At 30.9% G+C, this 8319-nt stretch overlaps 1 long non-coding RNA gene across 2 annotated transcripts; it reads left to right on the top strand.

Moving 5' to 3' along the window:
• The first annotated feature begins 6008 nt into the window (after nucleotides 1-6008).
• LOC126726535 (uncharacterized) lies at nucleotides 6009-7824 on the top strand. 2 transcript variants are annotated; one of them, XR_007655959.1, is made up of 2 exons: nucleotides 6009-6202; nucleotides 7479-7824. It is a non-coding gene; the product is annotated as an uncharacterized LOC126726535 (long non-coding RNA). The 2 variants fall into 2 exon arrangements; XR_007655958.1 differs by having other exon boundaries at nucleotides 6009-6206.
• The last annotated feature ends 495 nt before the right edge of the window (nucleotides 7825-8319 follow it).

The raw sequence follows: 8319 nt of genomic DNA, 5'->3' as shown, positions 1-8319 counted from the left end.
CTTGGTCTTGGAGATGGAGATGGAGATCTTTATTCCTGTTACCCACATACTTTTAGGATTACTTAATTTTCTACGTGTTTTTTTAGTAGAAGTTTCAGTATAATATCAAATGTAGTTTTTTATTTTATTTTTTATTATAAAAAAAATATTTTACCATTAGTTAACATATTTTACCCATGGCCACTACACTGAATATTTTCTATTGGTTTCATGTTATTCATTTATGTGAGATTTTTTTAGAATACTTTCTTTTAATTTGAAGCTATATGCCTATAGAAACAATTAGGGAATCCTTAAAAGAAAGAAAAAAATAAAGAGGAAAAAACAAAGAAAATAGAAACTAAAAAGCCTTTAAAAGTGCACATAGAGTGTGTGAAACATAGAGCCTCATTCAATCGCGGAGCATGTGATGAGTTATACTATAAAACTAAAGCCTTTAATTTTTCTAAAAAACTTTTTTTTGGACTTCCCGAGAACTTGCCAAGTAGGATTTGAAGCTACAATATTTAAAAAATATTAGTTGCTAACCCGTGCGATGCACAGGATAACAAAAGTTATGTATATACTTATGCACAGGATAACAAAATTTATGTATATACTTATCTCAAAGAAATAATAGTTTCAAAATGAATAAATCTTCACCTTCTACTCATAATATGGCTAAGAGCATATTGTGAAACTAATTAGAAATGAAATAAAACATTTAAGGAAAATCAAAAAATTGCATATCAATTTTGTAAAAATGATAGAAAAGAAAGAAATATATGCAAATTTCACAATAATCAACTTCTAATTGATAACCTGTGCAGTTTGATGATCTTAAAGCAAATAAAAAATCTACGCACTTTGATAAGGGAAGGAGAGAATTTTTTGTTTTATAAATCTACTAAAATTCTATTTCAAAATAAGATTTACATCATCAACACTATAATGTACATAAACAATTAATCTAATTCATGTGTCAACACATACAAATTACAAAACATGAAGAAAAAATTTTCCAACCTTCTCCATAATTGTGCGAAAAATTGAAAAAGAGATGGGCGTTCTTTTTGTCCATACAAATATTTTATGAAGGTAAATTTTCGGTCTGAAAAATGTAATAGTATCCAAATTCTTACACCAACCTATTGAAATAAAACTAAAATCAATCTAACTCACAAATGAATTGGGCTGTGACATCATCACAGAGACTATAACCATTTAAAATATAAGAGTGGTAGAACAAACAACCATTTTATTCAGCTGTAAATATCCAACAATGATGAGAGGGAATTTTTTTTTTATGTAAAAATAAATAAATAAAAACAATTCGACTTTCTTGGCTTTATATACCTTCTAACAAAGAAGTTCTTCACTGCGTTTTCATCACCTTGTGTGTTATTACTTAAAAGAAAAATTTTTCTTTAATTTCTTTAAAGCAACCTATTGAAATTAAGAGTTACCCTACGTTCCATCCTTTTTTATGGCGTTCTTATTGTTACGGATATTTGAAAATGTTGTAGTAGTCAGCAGGAACTCCATAGCCCATGGAGGTTGGAGATTTAGAGTGAGAGGGACTGCTCCTACATTAGGTATCTTTCTGCTTTGGGACAGGCAGAAATTCTCTTTTGCAAGAGAGGGTCATCCTCTACGGGGGTTCATGACTCAACAATAGACTACAGGTCTTCTCCAACATGCTTAATGATAAAATGGTAAAGCAACAGAGAGGGAAAAGGATGGAGGGCGGGATGGTGGGGGGGGGGGGGTGGAGGGAGTGTACTGGTACATGGGCGTAGACGAATGTTTGATTTGTAAAAAGGAGAGAAGTATTTAAAACTTTGGTACCTAAACATGTTTCACAAGGAAGCAAAATCATTGACATTACATATGATTTACCATTGATCTCTACTATACAGATTAAAAAGAATAGGGGACAGTTTTATATTCTTTAATAAGAAAGTAGAAAACCTTAGCCTCTGTCATAGCATGGGCAAACCTACCTTTCATATTGGTGAAGAAATATTAGGCACATATCTTTTCAATTTTTTTTTTTTTTTTTTGGGGGGGTGGGGGTGGGGGGGGGGGGGGGGGGTGGGGGGGTTCTCTTTTAGGTTCAAGCTTTAAAGAAATGTTTGAACTAAAGTTCTTATTTGCATATAAAATATTTAGGCAATTCCATTGGCTACCGATATCATGGTCTTCTGTTTGTACAGACATGCAATATGTTTGATAAATCCTAAACTTCAAATACTTTGAGAAAATTGAAAATATCAGTATGACCTGACCCTTCAATTGTCCACTAAATTTTAGGATGTCTATTTGATAGCATGGCATGATAGGATAATATGGTTATTTTAACAATTCCTTCAGTATTGTAGATGATTTCTTTTAAGATGCTAATTATATAATATTAAGAACTGCATGGATGAAGTTCTTTTTCTTGTTCTTTACTATTAGCAACAACATCACCAGGTTGCATTTCTATACTAGGTTTTCTTGACGAAGCACTATAGGGACTAGAGGTTGGATGATCTGGACTTCGTGCTTGATTTTGAGGAGATATATGTTATTGATTCCAAAACAAATTCAATTACCAGAGCTAAAGTTTTGGTGAGGATATTTGTTTGTGAATATTAGTTTTAAAACTGCAATGACCATTCTTCTTATGGTTCTTGTGGATGTGGAATGGCTATTTGATTCTTTACCTCTGGAGTTTTGATTTTGTTTTTTTTTTTTTTTTTTTTTTTTTTTTTTTTTTTTTTTTTTTCCTTTTGTTTTGGCTGCCTTTTGATTTTGATGAATCACTTTGCTTAGGCAGTTTAGTTGTAGGACCATGTTTGCAAAATGAAAAATGGTGATACTTTAGATTATTGGTGAAATTTTTTAGGTTCCCCCCTCCCTCCCTCCCAAAAAAAAAAAAAAAAGAAGGAACCCTAAATAGAAAGTGAAGATTTCTAATGATATACATTTTTGTAATAGCCATCAATCAAGGCTACTACAAAAGATTTCTAATGATAGAGATTTATGTAATTTAATTTCCATTTAGTAATTGAATGTTTCATATTGATGATAGGGATATTTGAGATTGGAATTCTAATGTGCAACATTCATTCAAAAATAAATTGCAATATTAATTTTTCATGTTAAAATATAATGAAATGATAATTGTAATAAATAAATAAAGATTAAATAATAATTCATACTCAATAGTTTTTTCGTGCATAGCATGAATTAGCGACTAGTTATATATAGTGTTATACTAACTCTTTTACTAATTTTTAGATAATAGCTGGTGGGCTCACCTAAGAATTACTCACCACCATATATGCAGGGCCGGCTCAAGGCCTAGGCAAGTTAGGCCTAGGCCTAAGGCCCCAATAAAAAATTAAAAATTTCTTGAGAAAAAAGGCCCCATTTTTTATAGTTAAAAATCCAAATTTTTATAAAGTTATATATATTTTCTAAAGATTGTACGTTTTTTAATTAGTGATGTACAAATTTTACTATTAGCTTACAAATTGCCATGTTATTAATCACAAAAAATGTGATATAAACATTCATTATCACATTATATTTTGAACATTTTATAGTACTTTTAATTAGCGCATTTTTCTTTTTCATTTCTATTAAGACTCTCAAAGTACGAGACAACCTTAACTCAATTGAAACCCTAAAATATTTCAAAAAGATGTTGCAAATGTGTTAAATCATCAATTATAGATTAATCTCTCTTAATAGTTTGAGACTTTAATTTTTGTAAACTAATATCCTACAAAACCATACACCAAATAATATCTCTCTCTCTCTCTCTCTCTCTCTCTCTCTCTCTCTCTCTCTCTCTCTCTCTCTCTCTCTCTCTCTCTCTTAAAATCAAAATATAAAATTAAAAATTAGATTACAACCTTATTTAACTATGCATCGTCTTATATCCAAAATAAAGTATCTTTTCCAATTGCAATATATTTTTATTTCTTTTTATTAATATTTATAATTCAGCTATAATATTCAATTCTCTATATGCAATTAACATTAGTCTAGTTGGTATTATTTATGTATTTAATGTATCAAATTAACCTTAATTTGATTAGTATTAAATAATTTTGTTTAATTAATATTTATCTATTAAAGGCCCCGCATAAATTTTTCGCCTTAGGCCCCAAATTATGTTGGGCCGCCCCTGCATATATGGAAGAGTTAAGTTTATACATGCTAGACTAGAGTAAGCAGCTTTGCATTCGATGATGGTCTCAACTCTCAAGTTAATAAATGTTTTCTCCCTAAAAAAAAAAATAAATAAATAAACGTTTTCTCGTTCGCAAAAAGTAAAACGTAAAATGACTATAACCCATTTTTCTTTTTCTTTTCTAGGATTTCCTTTTTCAATTACCCTTTGAAGTTCGAGTTAGGATAAAAACTTGATATATAACCTACATCAACTGGGCTGGAAATTTTGTTGCAATTAAAATTTTTCCTAGCAGAAGAAATTAGTGCTGTAGTCTCCAGAATTAGTTCCATTCTTTCAAACTCTATGCAACAACCTCATTATGGACTGACTAATGTAAATGCCATTTTTTAACTTTCTACAGGGAACATTGACGAGTACTGAAGATTAATTACTCGCGCAATTCAGGTTGCATTCAGAGCAAACATCAAATCGATTAAATTTTTACAGTAAATGAGATCCCACTGAGCTACTCCGACCATAAGTTACCGGTATTAACTAGTCATGTACAACAAGTCAGATTCATTCAGCCACTCTTTCTGTAAGCAAGTGTTATATTAACAAGTACTCGTACCTGATTATCCTTTGCCCTTTTTTTTCTATTTCTTTGTTCTTGAAAAGAAAAATGTGTAATATCTAATTTTGAAACGAGACATTATGAATCTATCGTATTATATAACAATGATTTAAATGACTATTAAAGCTTTATACCATTCTAATATTTGTCACCATTATTGAGTTAATAAATTATTATTAATTATTATATGGATCTAACACCTCTTTATAATACAACTTGTTTCTGGAATATGATATATGACGTGACTCTTACACTTATTAGTCATGTATACCAATAATCCAAAAGTTAACTAGGGAACACGCAGCTAAAGATGCAAGGTGCAACCAAAATTAGTACCTTAAAAGGTAATGAAATTAGAAAAGGACGAAACTTCCATTCAATGCATTGAACATGACACCAGCCGACCCGTGAACTTTCGTGGTCACATCCAGTGAACAGGAACAATAAGGTTAACCACGCAACCCGTTAGAAAATCAGCTGATACCTGGCAAATGACAATGACAATCGGAAAAAAGGTCTCAAATTAAAAGCAGACGTGGTGGTCCAGTCCAGTACTATCCGAACTTAGGAATGAGATTAGAGACTGGTGCCGTGTGGTCCATAGGACTATACCTGAATTTGCACTCTCTGTTTTTTAATAATTATAGTCCAACAAAGCAAAGCAACCAGTGGCCAGGGGGACACTCCCCCACAGGCCACAGCCTAATTGCTACACCAAATAAATGAGTGGGCCCCACCCCAAACCCATAGGGTCCGTTTGGATTGAGCTTATTTTTGCTGAAACTGAAAACTGAAACTGAAAACACTGTAGCAAAATAATTTTTAAATGTGTGAATAGTGCTGTGGGACCCATTTTTAATGAAAAAGTTGCTGAAAAGTGGAATTTGTGGGTCCGTGAACAGTGCACGAATGCACTGTTCACTGTGCAAAAGTCAACAAATGCGGGCTGAACCAAAAAAAAAAAAAAAAAAAAAAGAGAAAATCGCAGGACAAAAACGCAGACGCCAGGAAACGGGCAATCCAAACGGGCACTATATCCAATTATCAGAACAATTACATCAGTTTATGCATAAATTTTTTTTATTTTTTATATTTAAAATTTATTTTTTTTTATTTTATATATTTATTTTTATAAAATACTCACATCAATTGTCTATTCTACACATTCTTTTATTTAAATAATATTTTCCTCACATTTTTTTATTATTCACAACTACGCATGGCCTCACCAACTTTAACCCACACGCCAAAGTACATCTGATCTCTCTCTCTCTCCCTCATTTTCTTTTTCACTTTCCTCTTTTTTCTTTTCTTTTCCTTCTCCTCCTTTCTTTTCCTCCATTTTTTCTTCTTCAGCGTCTTCGTCTTTCTTCTTCTTCTGCTAATGCTGAAACGAAGAAGCTAAAGAGAGAAAACTCTTGGTGGGTAAGCTTTTCTCTGCATTTTCTTCTTGTTCTTTTGCAATTTCGGTTTGATTATTTATACGGGTTTGATGATTTTTTTTTTTTTTTAAGGAGAGGGTTTGATGAATTTGGGATCTTGATTTAGATCAAGTTTGAAGAATTTTATGATTTATTGTTAGATTTAAGAGAAGATAAAAGGATTAAGAGGGCAGAGGAAGAGAGAGATCGAATGAGAGAGGAGAGATAATCAGATGATAGTTAGTAGAGAAGAGATAAAAAAAATATAAAATAATAAATAGAAAATCTACAGTAACTGTTTATAGTAATCATGCATAAATATATAATTTTACACTTATTGTCGTGGATTTTTTTGTTTAAATTATGTAAAATTAGTTATATTTTTTATTTTGCATAATTATGCATCAACTGATGCAATTGCTCTTAGACCCCACGTTATGCAAATCATACAAGAAATCAAAACAACGGGTACATGATGTTTTATTAAGCAAATAGTACATTAGTGAGACATTTTGTCCATGAGGATACAAATGTAAAACACCACATTATTATTATTATTATTATTTTGCTTATAAATAGTACGCACTCTCCCCGTATTAATTGATTCATATGTCCACGTTATTGGAGTGAACACAGCTACTTGGTCTTTTTACGCGCAAATTAAGATGAAGAGATGATTTTTATTTCTTTGAACTGCATCTTTTGAAATTTTACCAATTTTTGTGTGATGATTCATAGTTCAGTTCATTTTATTTCTTTGACCTGCATCTTTTGAAATTTTACCAATTGTTGTGTGATGATTCTTAGTTCATTTGATTTTATTTCTTTGAACCGCACCTTTTGAAAATTTACCAATTTTTGTGTGGGTGGGTGTGTAGTGTATATATTTATTTTTAGCTATGTTTGAATGAAGTATTCACAATTAGTTCTATGTTCTTATTGTTGGCTCACATTTTTAACTTTTTTTTTTTTAATCTGAGATGATTTAATGAAGTTATTTAATTCTAGGAAATATTTATTTTCATAATTTGTATAAATAGATCAATGACTTTTAGGTGAAAAAGTGACAATCTCTCGCTTTTAGATTTTTGTGGAGCTTAGCGTTAATGAAAATTATATTGCTGTGAATTGATTTGGGGGATTAGATTATTAAGTCTAGAAATCCTTTAGTGAGTTGGAAGAATTTTTAGGGTTTATGTATAATATATATTCCAAGTTCATTTGCTTTATTTAACAACAAATCTGAATTTCTCTGTTTTTACTTAATTGTGTGCAGATCTGTACTGTACCACACGGTGCCCAGCTCCAACATGATCATGATCAAGATTATTTTTAGTTTCTCTCTCTCTATGCTCCCCCTCATGATCTTTGCTTGTCTAATTAATTTTGGATATGCAAGGAATATCACTCAGTTTGATCTCACTTGCTTTAATAGAAGCTCTAAATATAAATATGTATGTAGATATGTAATTTTACCTTCTGCTACACTCTTGGTGTTGGGGGCCTGGATTTCTTTTAGAGATTGGGTTTTCAGGAAGTGTAAGATTGTGTAAAAATTGGGCTATTGGATCTTGTATGCTTACACTTAAGTTTTTTAATGAAGTTGGACAAATTAATATTCATCAATCGTGTTAGGTTTGGTTTTCTTTCATTTCAATTTTACTGTTATTATGATTGAGGCATGTAAGTAGACTTATTTCTAGTGTTAAGAAACAAAAAAAAAATGATAAAACCTATTAAACATATTTTATTCCACGTAGCCATCTACGCACAGGTCACAATTTTAGTGCAAAATATGTGTGTACGGTTGTGTGGAGTAAAGTATGTAATAAACACTAGCCCCCCAAAAATAAAAAATAAATAAATATCAATATTTCTAGATCCATTTTTACTTTTATAATTTTTTTTTGCAAAATTTATTGCCTAAACTATAATACTTCCAAACTTTGAAAAGTACCATGATAGCATCAAAGTCACTCAATTTGGTCATGTTAGAGTGATATTTTGGTTCTTTTTAGGGATTGCAAGAATATTTTAGTTTTGTTATCTAAAAGGTTTAAGGGACAATTAAATTATTTTTGACATGACCAAAATATCACTCTAACATGACCACATCA

The sequence above is a fragment of the Quercus robur genome, chromosome 5 (genome assembly GCF_932294415.1).
Source record: "Quercus robur chromosome 5, dhQueRobu3.1, whole genome shotgun sequence".
NCBI classification, from domain to species: Eukaryota; Viridiplantae; Streptophyta; class Magnoliopsida; order Fagales; family Fagaceae; genus Quercus; species Quercus robur.
The sequence above is the reverse complement of the archived record's forward strand: the minus strand, read 5'-3'. Positions and strand labels throughout refer to the sequence as shown.